Below are 14,685 nucleotides of genomic sequence, written 5' to 3' on the forward strand. Positions count from 1 at the left end.
CATCATCCTCAATGTGTAAAAATTGGTAACCTAAAGTTATGCAATACCGGCGCCGGCTGTGTCCGAATGCAGCACTAGAAAAAAAGCCAGGGATCGCGTACTATTTTTTACGACTGCACTGCCCATGATCGCATATTTGTAACACTCGCGTTTTTGTTCATTTTGTAAAAAGCCTGTGAATCGTCCAGAAAGCTCAATTTGCTGCATCTAATCCCACAACAGTAAAATAGGCTTTATTATCTTATTTATCTGTGGTAAGCTGGAAACGATTGAGTTTGTGGGGAGGATTGACAAACGATTTACAAAATCAACCAAAATGCAAATGTTACAAATATGCGATCATGGGCAGTGCACAAATCTGATCAAAATAACGTAGACCTTGAGATCGTTCTGCACTCCGGAACACGTTCATTCGCGCACAAATTAATTTTCGTTCCGACTGCACAAAGCAGAAAAATAAGCCGGTCTTCACGATCGTTCTGCACTTCTCCGAGTAGCACAACACACACTGATTTGGTTGCAGCAACTCAAATGTGACTAAATGTTGATGTACTTGAGTAACTGTAATTTCTTCACAACCTGTGTGTTGCATGGGTCAGTCACGGCACATACCACAGTAGATCACGGCACAGTAGCGCACTGTGTAAAAAAAATCGATTATTATCGAAGTTTCATGTACCTCTGATCACAGAAAGTTAGGCAAGGTCATTTGAAAAAAGGCACGGGGTGTTTTAAAATATTCCACCAGCGATTTTTTGAAAAAAGTGATTTTCATTGTTTTCTTCTCCAATATTCGGTATAAAAAGTCAATTGATAACTCAACAATGAATGAATCATAGTAATTTACCCTCAAAATTAAAAATATACACATTTGTAACACTTATTCATGGAAAGCCAATTTTTAAACGGATCAAAAATGCCTTTTTTGCAATTCCTGATCATAAAACCTGGTTTACAGTTGTCATTTGAGTGATAAAACGGCCTACTTTTCCATACCAACAGAATGGGTGCTTTAATGATCATTATGCAACTCAAATGGGTTGCATAATATTCATTATAGCACTCATTTGGGTGCTATAATGAAAAACCTACATTGGGACAGTAGTTACATGACTACATTTAGCTGAATTAGTTTGGGTGAGTGTTTAAATAGTGTACTCTAAGCGTCTCGTAATAAATGAAATGGTTTGTTGGACATAACATCACAATTTTCCAAAGGCAATTGCATCCATCGCTTCATAGCTTTTCAAGCTATGCAATTTGGCACGATAAGATGGAATCTTATTGTTCTCTGCTGCAAAATAATTTATTAGCATGAATGATCATGTGAAGTGAATTCGATTGTACATTTTTGGTAAAGATTTATCATATTAAAGCCCATTTTTCGTCATTGCAAAAAATAGCGTGTGCAACTCGTTGCAAAACTTGATTTTTTCAGCACTCGTAGTATTTATCCAACTCGGCAAGCCTCGTTGGATAAACGTACAACTCGTGCTGAAAAAATCATCTTTTTGCAACTAGTTGCACAAACTACTATTTTATTATTGCAAGCATTTGCAAGCATTTTTTTATTGCAAGCATTTTTTACGTATTTTTTAGTTTATGCATGAATCACAATCTTTTTCCAGCAATTATCATCTATTTTCAGTCTTCATGAAGTTCTCTGCTCAATGTTGTATTTGCATTTTTTTTGCTTCTTCCAACATTCGTACTAGATAGCCAGCCCATTGTTAGTCTGCCATATTTTGAAGGATTCATAATATTTTCCTCTTGATACACTGTCTCATAGTTTCTGTGGTACACATCACATTTTGCTTGAAATCCACAAAAGCTTCTCATAATTTCCATGCTTCATTTCCGAAAATGGCTAGCGGATGAACTAAAGCGAATTTCATTCCTGTATGTATGTTACGGAAATGATTAAGCTGCTGCTACACCCTCGACTGTCTCATATTTGATTCGGTCCATATTTGCGGGGGTTATTAAAGCTTTTATGGGCAGTAAACTGGTCTTATTACGTCTTAGAAGACCATTTTTGCAGCAGCAATACGTGCTTCAATTTTACCGTAAACATCCCAAGTAATAATTATGGCTTTATACACCCGATTCTTTTTTTATACGGGGGATGCGTTCCGTGTAAAAAAGTTTTCAGTTCAAAATTTGAAAATCCGTGTAAAAAAAGTTTTATGATTTCTCGACAAATCATGTAAAATGGAGCAAATTTGCAAAAAAATTGTAGGGGTTTTTTTCTACACAGCCGTGTAAAAAAAAATCCGTGTTGAAACAGAATCGGGTGTAATGTTCTTGAAGGAAGCGATATACTATTCAGGTGTGCTATGAAACCATTATAAGTACAACAATATTACTAGAGATCATTGTACCACTTCAACCCAAGTAACATTTTAAGTTTTATCACGCTCTTGAAGACCATAATTTACTTCACAAGAATGTGATAAAACCAGTATTAAACCAAAATGTTACTAGGGAAGCATTCCAAGGTAAACAATTTCCTCAGCACATCCAATCACATCTCTTACATATTCTCTTATTCTATTTCTATCCGTAACAATCTACTTCGTATTTCATTCACATTCACTACAATTTCCTCTGTGATCGTTTTCAGCTCTGCTAAGACGATGTACATGGTTGCGTGTAGAGACAGAGATAAGTTTTATTTTGATTGTGCTGTGGTAGTGCTTCAAAAACAAGAAGGTGTTGAAAAAATGTTTACTTTGGAAATGCTTGGAGCGGCCGATTATGACGTTTCCTGTGAAGCATTTCAACCACTGATTTACTACCAAAATTTCGGAGGAATCAATACTAGCATATCTAATTATCGTCTCGCAACATCAGATGCTAGTTATGACGCGTACGAAACATGGTTAAAAGAAGACACAGTTTCTAGTCAAGTTTTTGGATCCTCTTTCAACATTTTTCGCTTGGACCGTAACCCTAACAATAGCAGAAAGAAGTCAGGTGGAGGAGTGCTATTTGCTCTGCATTCAAAATTCAACGCTCGACAAATTGCAGTACCGAATACTGATACCGTCGAACAACTTTGTGTAGCTGTGAGTTTTCAATCTCACTATCTTTATATATGTGTCGTTCATATTCCGCCGGAACGCACACAAGACTCGAATATGATTGATCAGCACATTAATTCACTTAATTGGATCACCAACGAAATGAGTATAAGGGATAGCTTATTAATAATTGGCGATTACAATATACCTAACATTAAATGGAAACCGAGCAGATTCAATTTCTTCTATCCCGATGCAACACAATCTTCTATCAGCTCCACAGTTGCTAGGCTTATAGATGGTTACAATTTGGCGCGTATGTCTCAGCTGAACTTTGTTCAAAACAACAACGATAGGATGCTTGATCTTTGTTTCAGTAGCATTGACGGAGATGTAAATTACTCATTGATGGAAGCACCTTCAGCATTAGTAAAATCTTCGATTCACCACCCTCCACTGCTAATCGAGATAAGCGGTGTCTCACCTTGCAGGTTTTCGGAACCAGTTAAATCTGTTTACTACGACTTTAGGAATGGCGATTATTGGAACATGAATGCATTCCTCTCTGCCATTAATTGGGCTGAGTACATAGATCACAACCTCAACTCATCGGTTATTACCTTCTCCAACATCGTATTGTATGCTATTGATCAATTCATTCCAAAACGATCTAGTAATCATCAAACCCACGTTGGGGGAACAGCTGTTTGAAGGGCTTGAAAAGTCGTAAACGGTCTGCTTTACGTAAATATTCGAAGTATAAAAATCACCACTGCAAGCTCAACTATAACTCGATTAACGCTCGCTACAAGCGCCTGAATAAAAAACTTTACTCCGCTCATCAACGAAAAGTGCAACTGAAACTACGTCATAATCCTAAAGGATTCTGGAAGTACGTCAACCAACAACGAAAGGAATCTGGTCTTCCCTCTGTTATGACAAAGGGAAATATCGAATGTTCATCAACAGAAGACATCTGTAATTTGTTTCAACAGCAATTCTCGAGTGTGTTTAGCAAAGAGTCCTTGGATTTACAACAAATCAATGAAGCCGCTAGCAACGTCCCTGTTCGTCCTCCAATTGGAAACCACCCAGTTGTTGATGCAGACACAGTAGCGAGTATTTGCTGTACCGTAAAACCTTCTACTAGTTGTGGACCAGATGATATCCCTGCATTCGTCTTGAAAAAATGTTTCAGTAGTCTATCCGTTCCTCTAGCTAGTCTCTTCAACGCATCGCTTCAACTCGGAATTTTTCCTGAGCATTGGAAGAAGTCTTTCATTTTCCCTGTCTTCAAGAGAGGAAACAAGCGTGAAGTCAGCAATTATCGTGGTATAGCCGCACTATGCGCCACTTCAAAATTGTTTGAACAAGTAGTCTACAAGTTTTTACTCCACAACTGTCAAGAATTCATCTCTGAGCATCAACATGGGTTTATGCCAAGGCGTTCAACCGATACGAATTTGACTCTCTACACATCGTTCATCGCCCAATCTTTGCAGAAGAGATATCAAGTGGACTCAATTTACACTGATTTTTCGGCTGCCTTCGATAAAATCAATCATAGGATAACGGTTGCCAAGTTTGATCGCCTAGGTTTTTCCGGATCCTTTCTGTTCTGGCTTGAATCCTATCTAACTGGTCGTGAAATGGCCATCAGCATTGGAGACTACCTCGCAATATTTCGATGTTACCTCTGGTGTACCACAAGATAGCCACTTAGATCCTTTGATATTTCTAGTATATCTAAATGATGTGAATCTCATACTCGAATCTTTCAAGCTTTCGTTTGCCGATGATTTTAAATTGTACTGGATAGTTAGTCATGATCAGGATGCTCTATTTTTGCAACGTCAGCTGGACACTTTCGTCAAATGGTGTAAGACAAATCTCATGGTCCTCAACGCCGATAAGTGTTCTGGAATTACTTTTCCCTTGTTATAAAATCGGACCTACAGTTATTAGACGAGAATCTGTTGTTAAAGATCTGGGTGTGTTATTAGACTCTCAATTGACTTTCAAGGATCACATCGCCTTTATTACCTCAAAAGCGTTCAAAACACTCGGATTTATTTTTCGCATAACAAAGCACTTCAATAATATCCAATGTCTAAAATCGCTTTACTGCGCTTTAGTGAGGTCATTACTAGAATATTCATCAGTTGTCTGGGCTCCTTTTTATCAAAATAGCATAATGCGAATAGAAGCAATTCAGCGTAAATTCGTCCGTTTCGCTCTACGTCGTCTTCCTTGGAATGACCCACATAATTTACCCAGCTATGAGGCACGCTGCCGACTTATTGGTTTAAATCTGTTAAGTGATCGTCGAGACGTATCCAAGGCGTTGTTCGTTTCAGATCTTTTACAATCGAGAATTGATTACCCCACTCTGCTTTCTCAATTGAACCTTAATATACCCTTCCGTCCACTTCGATCAACTCCTTTAATTTTTTTGAGAGGAGCTCGCACAAATTATTCACAAAACGAGCCTTTCACTAGCATGTGTCGCACTTTCAATCGTTGCTCTACCTCGTTTGATTTTCATCTTTCCCGGTGTATTCTTCGGAAAAAGTTCACTATGCTCCTCTCTACATCCGACAGTATTACACATTAGGCCAGGTAGCTTTATAGATGTATTTTTTTGTATAATATTAAGTAATTAGGAAGTTAAGTTTAAGCAAAATTATTTAACATTTGGAAATATTGTTATCTGTTGATATAAAAGAAGAGGAGGTTTTGCGCCCGTTTGAGAAAGATTTCATGAATAAGTTTGGCTTTCGAATTTTACGACTGGAAGGTGTTACGCACAATACTCAGCGAGAGGCCAGAAAAAGCGTGAGGCACATACGCATGTTCAAAAAGAAAATGTTGTAAATCTTATAGGATACGGCGCACTTCAGTGGGCAAGTAATCTAGCACACATGTTGAATGATGGAATTGCAGATATTTCGTTAAACAGAGAACTAGATAGATGCCGGAGATAGATGATAATTACTGAAAAAAATTGTAACCCATGCAAAAAAAAAACAAAAATAAAACACAAGAAACGCTTAAACTACATGAAAAACCCAGAATAATCCACCTAGGGGTGATGGTGCCTTTCTCGTGTAAAAATGTAACAAGGATAGCACATAAGAGATGTAAACATTGCACTTTAGGGAAATAGATACAGTTATTTCCATCAATTCACATATATTTGCGTTTATTTAAATACATTGCATTAGTTTTTGAAAAAAAAAATCGGTTTTGAAAAAAAATCCCCCCTTGGGAAAAATGGGGAAAAAACAATGTTTTCTTTTAATAACTTCGGAACGCAATGGCGTATAGGACCAATTTTTAATAGCGAAAAATTAGGAAGGATTCCGCGTCGAATGCAACCTGTTGCAAGTAAATCGGATAAGCCTAAGTACAAAAAAGTGTGCCTCACATTTTTTGTACACACACATACATACATACATACATACATACATACATACATACACACATACCGACATCACCTCAATTCGTCAAGCTCAGACGATTGGTATATAACACTATGGGTCTCCGAGCCTTCTATCAAAAGATCGGTTTTGGAGTGATCCTATAGGTATACTTAGTATACGCGAAAGGCAAAAATGATTTTTTACCATTTTAGATCCGTTTAAATATTGGTTCTATATACAGAAAAACAACAAATGTGTATATTTCTAATTTTGAGAGTTAATTACTAAGATTCATCCATTGCTGAGTTATCAATTGACTTTTTATACCGAATATTGGAGAAGAAAACAATAAAAACCACTTCTTTCGAAAAATGAAATATTTTAAAACACCCCGTGCCTTATTTCAAATAACTTCCTGTGAAAAAAAAATCAGAGGTACATGGAACTTCGATAATAATCCATTTTTTTTACAACATCTCCGGTTCCGAGGAAAACAACCAAAGCCTATTAGGGAAGTGTTGTCGGGCCTTGATCTCGAGTACATGTCCCTGGTCCACCAATTTTTGAAGGATGCCGATGCAAAACTGTAATCATTGTCTGCCCATTACCTTGTCTGTCATACCCCATTACGAATGTCTTCCTCTTGATGTATATTTGAATGTCTGTCGTTAATCCCTTCCGTATGTCTTCCTCTTGTTGTTGTCTCCCAAAAAAAGTTTGTTTTTCCTTTAAAGATGTGAAACATGGCGAGGAATGTCAACTTTGTGAACATCAGCATCGTAATTACTTAAGTACCCTAAAATTCTTTCCTTTCCTATTGTATTATTGTATTCCCTAACCTCGACCAAACCGCGAGTCTTCCGGTTCCCCAAAACTAACACTATGTATAAGAATCAAGAAATGTATTGTTAAACTTGATTTCGGCTCCGTAACGCTTCACGGCAAATTCCAAATAAACGAAAGATTTAAAAAAATAAACAATAATCCACTAAATAAATATTTGTTTCCATAAAAAATTTCCCATAAAAATCTAATAAAGTGCAATAAAAAAGGAAATTTCCATAAAAATAGAAAAAACCCAGATTAATCCACCTAGCGGTGATGATGCCTTTCTCGTGCGGTAAAAAATAGTATTTTGGCCATAACTACCAAGCCTATTGTCCGATCCGTCCAATTTTCAATAGGAAAGAATGGGGCAGTATACTGCGTCGAATGCAGCCTGTTGTGAAGGAATCCGTTCAGGGTAAGTGCATTAAAAATGAGCTAGACTTTTTTACGCGCTTTTTTATGAGGGAAAGTATTTTGGCCATAACTACCAAACCCATTGTCCGATCCGTCCAATTTTCGATAGGAAACAATGGAGTAAGATACTGCGTCGAATGCAGCCTGTTGTGAGGGAATCCGTTTAGGGTAAGTGCATTAAAAGTGAGCTAGACTTTTTTACGCGCTTTTTTATGAGGAAAAGTATTTTGGCCATAACTTCCAAGCCCATAGTCCGATTCGGCCAATTTTCAATAGGAAACAATGGGGCAGTATACTGCGTCGAATGCAACCTGTTGCGAGTAAATTGGTCGAGGGTAAGTGCAAAAAAAGTGAGCTAAACTTTTTGTTCTTTTGGTGCGCACATACACACACACACACACACACACACACACACACACACACACACACACACACACACACACACACACACACACACACAGACATCACCTCAATTCGTCGAGCTGAGTCGATTGGTATATAACACTATGGGTCTCCGAGCCTTCTATAAAAAGTTTGTTTTTGGAGTGAACATATAGCCTTTACGTATACTTAGTATACGAGAAAGGCAAAAAGACCACGTCCTTACGGTTATCAAGAAAATGAAGAATTATTAGTTCAACTCTCATTGTTATTAGAGACCGATGTTGTGTTAGTATGAAGGTATATAATATACGGATTCACTTTAATAAGTGAGGCGATTTATGGGATGGGAACATGTGAATGAGAACTAGAAGTATAGAGCAATGAGAATGTCTTAAAGTGAGCTCTATTGGGATGACATTTCTACAATTAGAATTTGAATGCTATTGGATTATAATGTCACGCACTCGATTTGACTGAAACAACTTGACAACGGGCAAATTGTGGCAGTCAATCTGATACGCATAACAAAGTCGAGATTCATTGACTGTGGTTGTTTAGTCCGTCTTATAGATATTGATATTCGTCGTCGTGATCTTCGTTCCCACAATTTTATTCGTCTTACAATGTCCCGTACAAATTATGACCAAAATGAACCGATTAGTAGTATGTGTAGAATTTTCAATGAATGTTATAGTGTATTCGATTTTAATTTGTCGCGTTCTGCATTGAAAAATAAAATATTGTCGATATTTGTCCAACACTATGTAAGTCAAGTTTTTTGTTATGTTAATCGTAGTGAAAATGTTCCAATATTGTATCGTTAAAGTTAAGTTAGTTTTAAAAAAACACCAAGAATGTATCATTTGGTTTGTAAACTGTTGATATGAAAAAACAAGAGGTTTTATGCCTACGGGAGAAGGAGTGAAATTCAATCTTAACTCCACTCCCGCTGGCTTTTCCCTCTCAATAAAAGATAAAAGAAAAGATAGGGAGAGATCGAGGAATGGAAGGAAAATTGAAATGGGTAGGGTAATTGATCCGATAGTCGTGGGTGTTCCTATAGTTGTGTTGTGGTAGTATTGTTTTTACAAAATCTACGGATTTAACGCAGCAACCCATCTAGTCAATAAAACTATAGGAACACCAATTGAAAAATATCGCAACTATTGGAACACTGCACCAATAATTGGAGGTTTCATTTTAGGCAACAACGATTGATGCTGCTGCAATTTCGAAACTTTCCTTTTGAAGCATAATTAGTGAACATTCGTTTGCATACTCGAGGTAAGTGGAATGGAGTATAGGCTTGGTGTAAACGAACAAATAGTGGTGGAACGTGCTTAGTTCCTCCACTATTGGGTCTTTTACCCTAGGAACTAAATAAAAAAAAGCTCGTTGCTATAAAAAACGACAACAAAACAAATGTCGTTTCCTGCTGTTGATGTGTTTGTTATTGTCCAAAGATGGTCTAGGTAGCCAAACAATTGTAGAGAGTCGACTGTACTAAATAAACGCGCTAAAAACACGATTTTAGCCACTGTGCGAAGTGGGGCTCAAGTTTCAAGCCCGCAAGCTTAGAAAATGCCAATTTTCTATCTTATGGGAAAATTGATATTTTAATAACTTTCGTGCTTCTTGGGCTTGGTAGTCATAGGCCTACTGCTTCTGTCTCATACGCATGAGATCGTGGGTTCAATCACAGGTCCGTTCCATTCTCCCACTTTGTATATTTCTCATGTTCTAGCAATCGCTAGAGCTGGAAATGGACTTCGATATCGTTTCCGTTTCTATTCCTATACCTTCAACTTGAGTATTATAACAGTCCCGTAACACGGTAGATCACTTTGACGTAGTGTGTTGCGGTGTAAGATCTACCAAACAGAGCCCTAGCTTAATCCATTTTTCTAGCTAGAGCAATAAGTTGTGGTAATTTAGGATTCATCGTATTTAGTCCCCGCTACCAACAGCAGTCTTAGAAATAAAACATAATTAATGTTACCTTGCAGACAGTTGAAAGACTCGAATTTCTCTTGTTTGAGGCTGAACTGTTTGCAGCGGAAACAGCGGTTTAAATACGTACTAACTCTTTTTGAACTGGTGAACAATGGTAGTGAGAGGAACACACGGAAGTTCTTATTACCGAACAAATTCTCTTCCTATTGATAAGGGGCGCGCCTTCAATGGGATTGCTCTCTATGAAGGGTCTAAATAGCGGGATCTTGTCATGATAGTCTTGAGAAAACAAAACAACAACTGTATCGAAACCGATGCTACATTGCTTCTCAATAGCACTGGAGTAATTCGACATGCACTTGAACACTTAGGATACGGGTAACGCTACAATAGATCTAATAATTGGTCGCAGGCGCACACCGAACAGAAAAAAATAACAGTTATCTGCTAGAATTGAAAATGAACTGTAATTCAGTTGCTTTCTCCTATCTATCACATTGGCAGCTTGTTAACTAAGACGGACCTCTGCCTCTCGAACATAATCCAAAATTTCCAACAAATTCCGCATGAACTCGTGGCAAGTGCAGAGGTATATTCGGCTTACAGTGGGCGAGTGATTGCATCAACATTTCCTCTTCTTCTCTACACTGACTTGCATTCTGACGTGGCAGGCGCCAGTATGACCTAACAAATGAGATCACGCCTGTACTTGTACATTGAAGATGTGTGCTAGTCCCAAGCAAACATCGGTTGGTTCCCTGTGCAAGAACAGCTGATCTGATCTAGTCATAATGGAGTAGCAACTACGAGCAGTCAATCGAGCTCAAGCTCAAGCTATCTGGAAAGTATGACAATTGAAAACATATGTGAAATAAATTAACCAAGAAGAATAAAGAGCTCTCAGGAAGTTTTTTGATAAGTTTGTAGAAAAAACCATCGTCACCCGAGACTTTCATATTTTTATTTTTTTTTAGTTTTCACTTCATCCAAATTAATTCCAAACGAAGGGTCAAAAACATTCTCTTGATTGAGAATGTCTTCGAACCTCCGCGTGACCTGATCCTCAATAGGACTAGTGAGACCTTGACAAAAGTTATGGACACTCTTAAACTGCTGAGCAAATTTTTGAGCCTTTTTAAGCCTTAAGCCTTAAAATTATAATTCCCTCTTTAAGCGCTGGAATTGGTTTTTAAGGTTTTTAAGAAAATTTTCGTTAATTTCCAAAAGAGTTACGAACTTGGATCCAACTTTAAGACATTATTCTCAAAGTTGGTATTTCTCAGAATAGCGATAAATTTTTTTTTTAATTTCATTTAGCAAATCTCACCAAATATCTTTCAATATGAGTTCTTTGGTATTGTCTTCGCCTCACATTTTGAAGGTGGATCAGTAGCTTAAGATCGTCGTCAATAAAAATGGAGTTGAATTTAATTTCACATTTATTTAAAGTCTCCTTAATAAAGATACATAAAAAAAAATCACATTTAGGAATTGCAATGCCTCTGGCTTCGACAATTGAATTTATCAAAGATACGAGAGCATTATCAATATCACTTTTGGTATCGAGAGGAATATTAACATCAAATTTCCTCTTGTTTTATATACGTTTTATATAAATCCCAATCAGCTGTATGATAATTAAAAGTAGCGCTGATTGGATTGTAAATTGCTTCTTGTGAGATTTCAAACGTCTTAGGATGGTGATCAGAGTCAAAGTTAGCATGATTTAAAAATTGCCCACGCAGTTGACTTGAATCGATTAAAACTAAATCAATTGTTAAAGGATTTCGACTGGATGAAAAACAAGTAGGTTCATTTGGATATTGAATAGTATAGTATCCCGCAGAACAATCTTCAAATATAATTTTACCGTTGGAATTGCTTTGAGCATAATTCCATGAACGGTGTTTGGAATTGAAGTCACCAATTACAAAAAAAATGTTGCGATTTGAAGATCAGCTCTCAAAAATTGTTTTGCTGACCGTTGCACTAGAAAGGCAGGTGAGCAGAAATAGAAGAGAATTGTCCAAAATTTGAAACAGAAAAAAAATGGTCTAGAAAGAAGAATATAATTTTTGTTTGATACGTCTATTGATGAGAATGGCAACGCCACAGGCGCTATCAAGATAATCAGTTCTGTAGATAAAATAATTAGGATTTCTTTTGATGAAGAGTCCAGGTTTTAAATAAGTTTCAGTTATAATGTCAATGTGCACATTATGAACTGTTAAACTAATTAAATTATATACATTTGTGCATATACCCCTACTCGTTTTCTTTTTTGATGTCTCTTTTTTGTTTTTATTTCTTTTGGAATTAAAGGGTTCCTTGGGAGCTTTAATTACTTTAGTCAAAATAGAGGATACGTTCAAGCTACTCCAACTAGCACAATTATTGACCATATAAGAGAAGAAAATAGTTTGTGTTAAATTAAGTTACTTGTACGTCTGAATTCTTGAATAAGAACAGTTAAAAAAGTTGAATGAAAAACAGGTTTGTTAAAACAGCACCGTAAAGATAATCTCTTAATCTCTCACACTAGGTGCTGCTTGTTCGATCTACACGATTATCTTTATTTGCTAAAATAGAAATGTTGAGCTATGTTGATCAAACACGGAACACCTAGTTCTTCTTACTACTTCTTATTGTCATTACATCACCTACTGGGAAATTGTCGCCTTGCAGCTTAGTGTTCATTAAGCACTTCCACAATTATTAACTGAGAGGTTTCTACGCATGAGGCTACCACTATAGTACTTTTATGCCCAGGAAAGTGGAAGGCCGGACCGGGAATCGAACCCAGCCACCTTTCATGGTCTCGCTTTGTAGCCACACGACTAATGAAGGCCCAATATATAGTTACGTTATATACCGCTTCTTCGAGATTTTCATCACTAAACACAACATAAACTTTGTGGCTACAGATAGACCACAGTTGTTATTTGCAACGGTTCAAATAAATATAGCCTTGTGAATCTGTGTGCACCATCGGAAACAGAGGTGGGACACAACGCGATGCAATCACAACCAGTTGATTCGAATCTTGTATCTCAGGGCTCTGTTATCACGCTCCCCGCGACAAGAGAAGTCCTTTCTCACCATGTCGTAACGTATACATTTGTTTATATTCCGGGTACACCCTACTCATTACAATTAGGGTTACATCAGTTGCCGCAGTCATATGATGGGTCGTAATAATGAAGCGTCGTGAGTTACGGGTGTTAACTTTTGAAGAATACTTTAAGAATTGCACTCGTTTTAAGGCTTTAACACTTCCAACGACAGGGTTTTTCTTCAGCTCAGATCACGATCTATAACGTCATAGTTTGCATGGTTACGGAAAAAGCACTAGTTATCCCACAAGGATAATAAAAGACAGAAATCCTTCAATTTTTTTGTAGGAACATTACAAATGAGTATGAATTCAAAAAACCAAAATGTCCTTGTAAAAACACTATCTCAATTTTTTTAATTTTATTGAGATCTTTTTCAATTCCAAGAATCAAGCTCGCTGCTGTAGATTAGTATGTCTTTAAAGGCAATTTGTCAAACTAGTTGTATATGCACTTTTTGTATTTCATTTTCCAATACAACATTTAGCTTTTAACGCAATGGTGTCTGTTTTCAAAAAAACGAGCAATGGCAAATTAAAACCACCGGTTCAAGATGATAGGACGTATATTGAATTCTCACATTACCACAAATTATATCCTTAACGAGCTGCAACGTTGTTCTTGTTTGCTTCCACACCAGAAGCAGGCGCTCTCTGCTTCACACCGCACTCGAATCTAATTTCACGTGCACTGTTTGTTTCCTCTTATTCCACCAACCACTGGAGCATCCATTAACAGGTGCTTAATTACTTATGTATTCATTTCACTTGGTTATTCCACAATATTAGCCTCGGCAAAACGAAATACATAAATGTATGAGGCGTTTGCACTCGCTGAGCTGCTAAACGATTTTCCACACCACTAATTTGCTGCGTTCTGCAAAGCTCAAACCCACCGACCGCATTTCACAAAACCCTCCTCTCACAGCAAACAGCATGACCGCATGAAATCCGGTGGAAGCGCATGGTGGCTTGTAAATCACGAATCATTCCATCGTTAGCTTCACGCACTCACTCTAATTATCCTTTCATGCCGCACTACCCCCGACCGGTTGATTAATTATTCACATCCAGTTTGGCTTCTGTCTTGGCTTTTGTCATGTAATCCAGGAATTGATGAGATTCTGCTGCTAATCCTTTTAGGTATAATCCTTCGATAATCCTCAAATAAGCCACAGGAATTAGTGGTCCGACTGGTGCGTATCTTTCCAATAGTTGTCAAAATCCGGGAAGAAACATAAGTGCCACGCCGATTGAGAACCGTTTTTTTTTCTTCGCTTACCGGGGAACCGTACTTGGTTTATCCGTCCGCACGGGGAGACAGTTCGCGACAAACTGGTCCTTGCTTGGCAGCATCACTTTGCCATAGGCTGCAGGATCGTGCGATAGTTCATTCGGTTCGCCTGGTTCATTCAGTGGGAACTCAACTTGTATGGAAGCTGTTGCATTGTGTGGTGAAATTCATTGACTAGACAGCAACATGAATAACAAGGAATATAAATACCGATATCCTATGTATTCATCTTTCTAGCATGACGTGGTGAGATAT

General features: G+C 37.5%; 1 protein-coding gene across 2 annotated transcripts in view; it reads right to left on the minus strand.

The window, feature by feature from the left end:
- LOC134212023 (ras-GEF domain-containing family member 1B) overlaps positions 1–14,451 on the minus strand; it is a 171,425-nt gene extending 156,974 nt beyond the window's left edge. For both annotated transcript variants that reach the window (XM_062689515.1, XM_062689514.1), the window contains exon 1: positions 13,723–14,451. The gene's annotated coding sequence lies outside the window, so the exon portion shown is untranslated. The remainder of the gene's footprint in view (positions 1–13,722) is intronic.
- Positions 14,452–14,685: the final 234 nt, after the last annotated feature.

This window comes from Armigeres subalbatus, chromosome 2 (genome assembly GCF_024139115.2).
Source record: "Armigeres subalbatus isolate Guangzhou_Male chromosome 2, GZ_Asu_2, whole genome shotgun sequence".
NCBI classification, from domain to species: Eukaryota; Metazoa; Arthropoda; class Insecta; order Diptera; family Culicidae; genus Armigeres; species Armigeres subalbatus.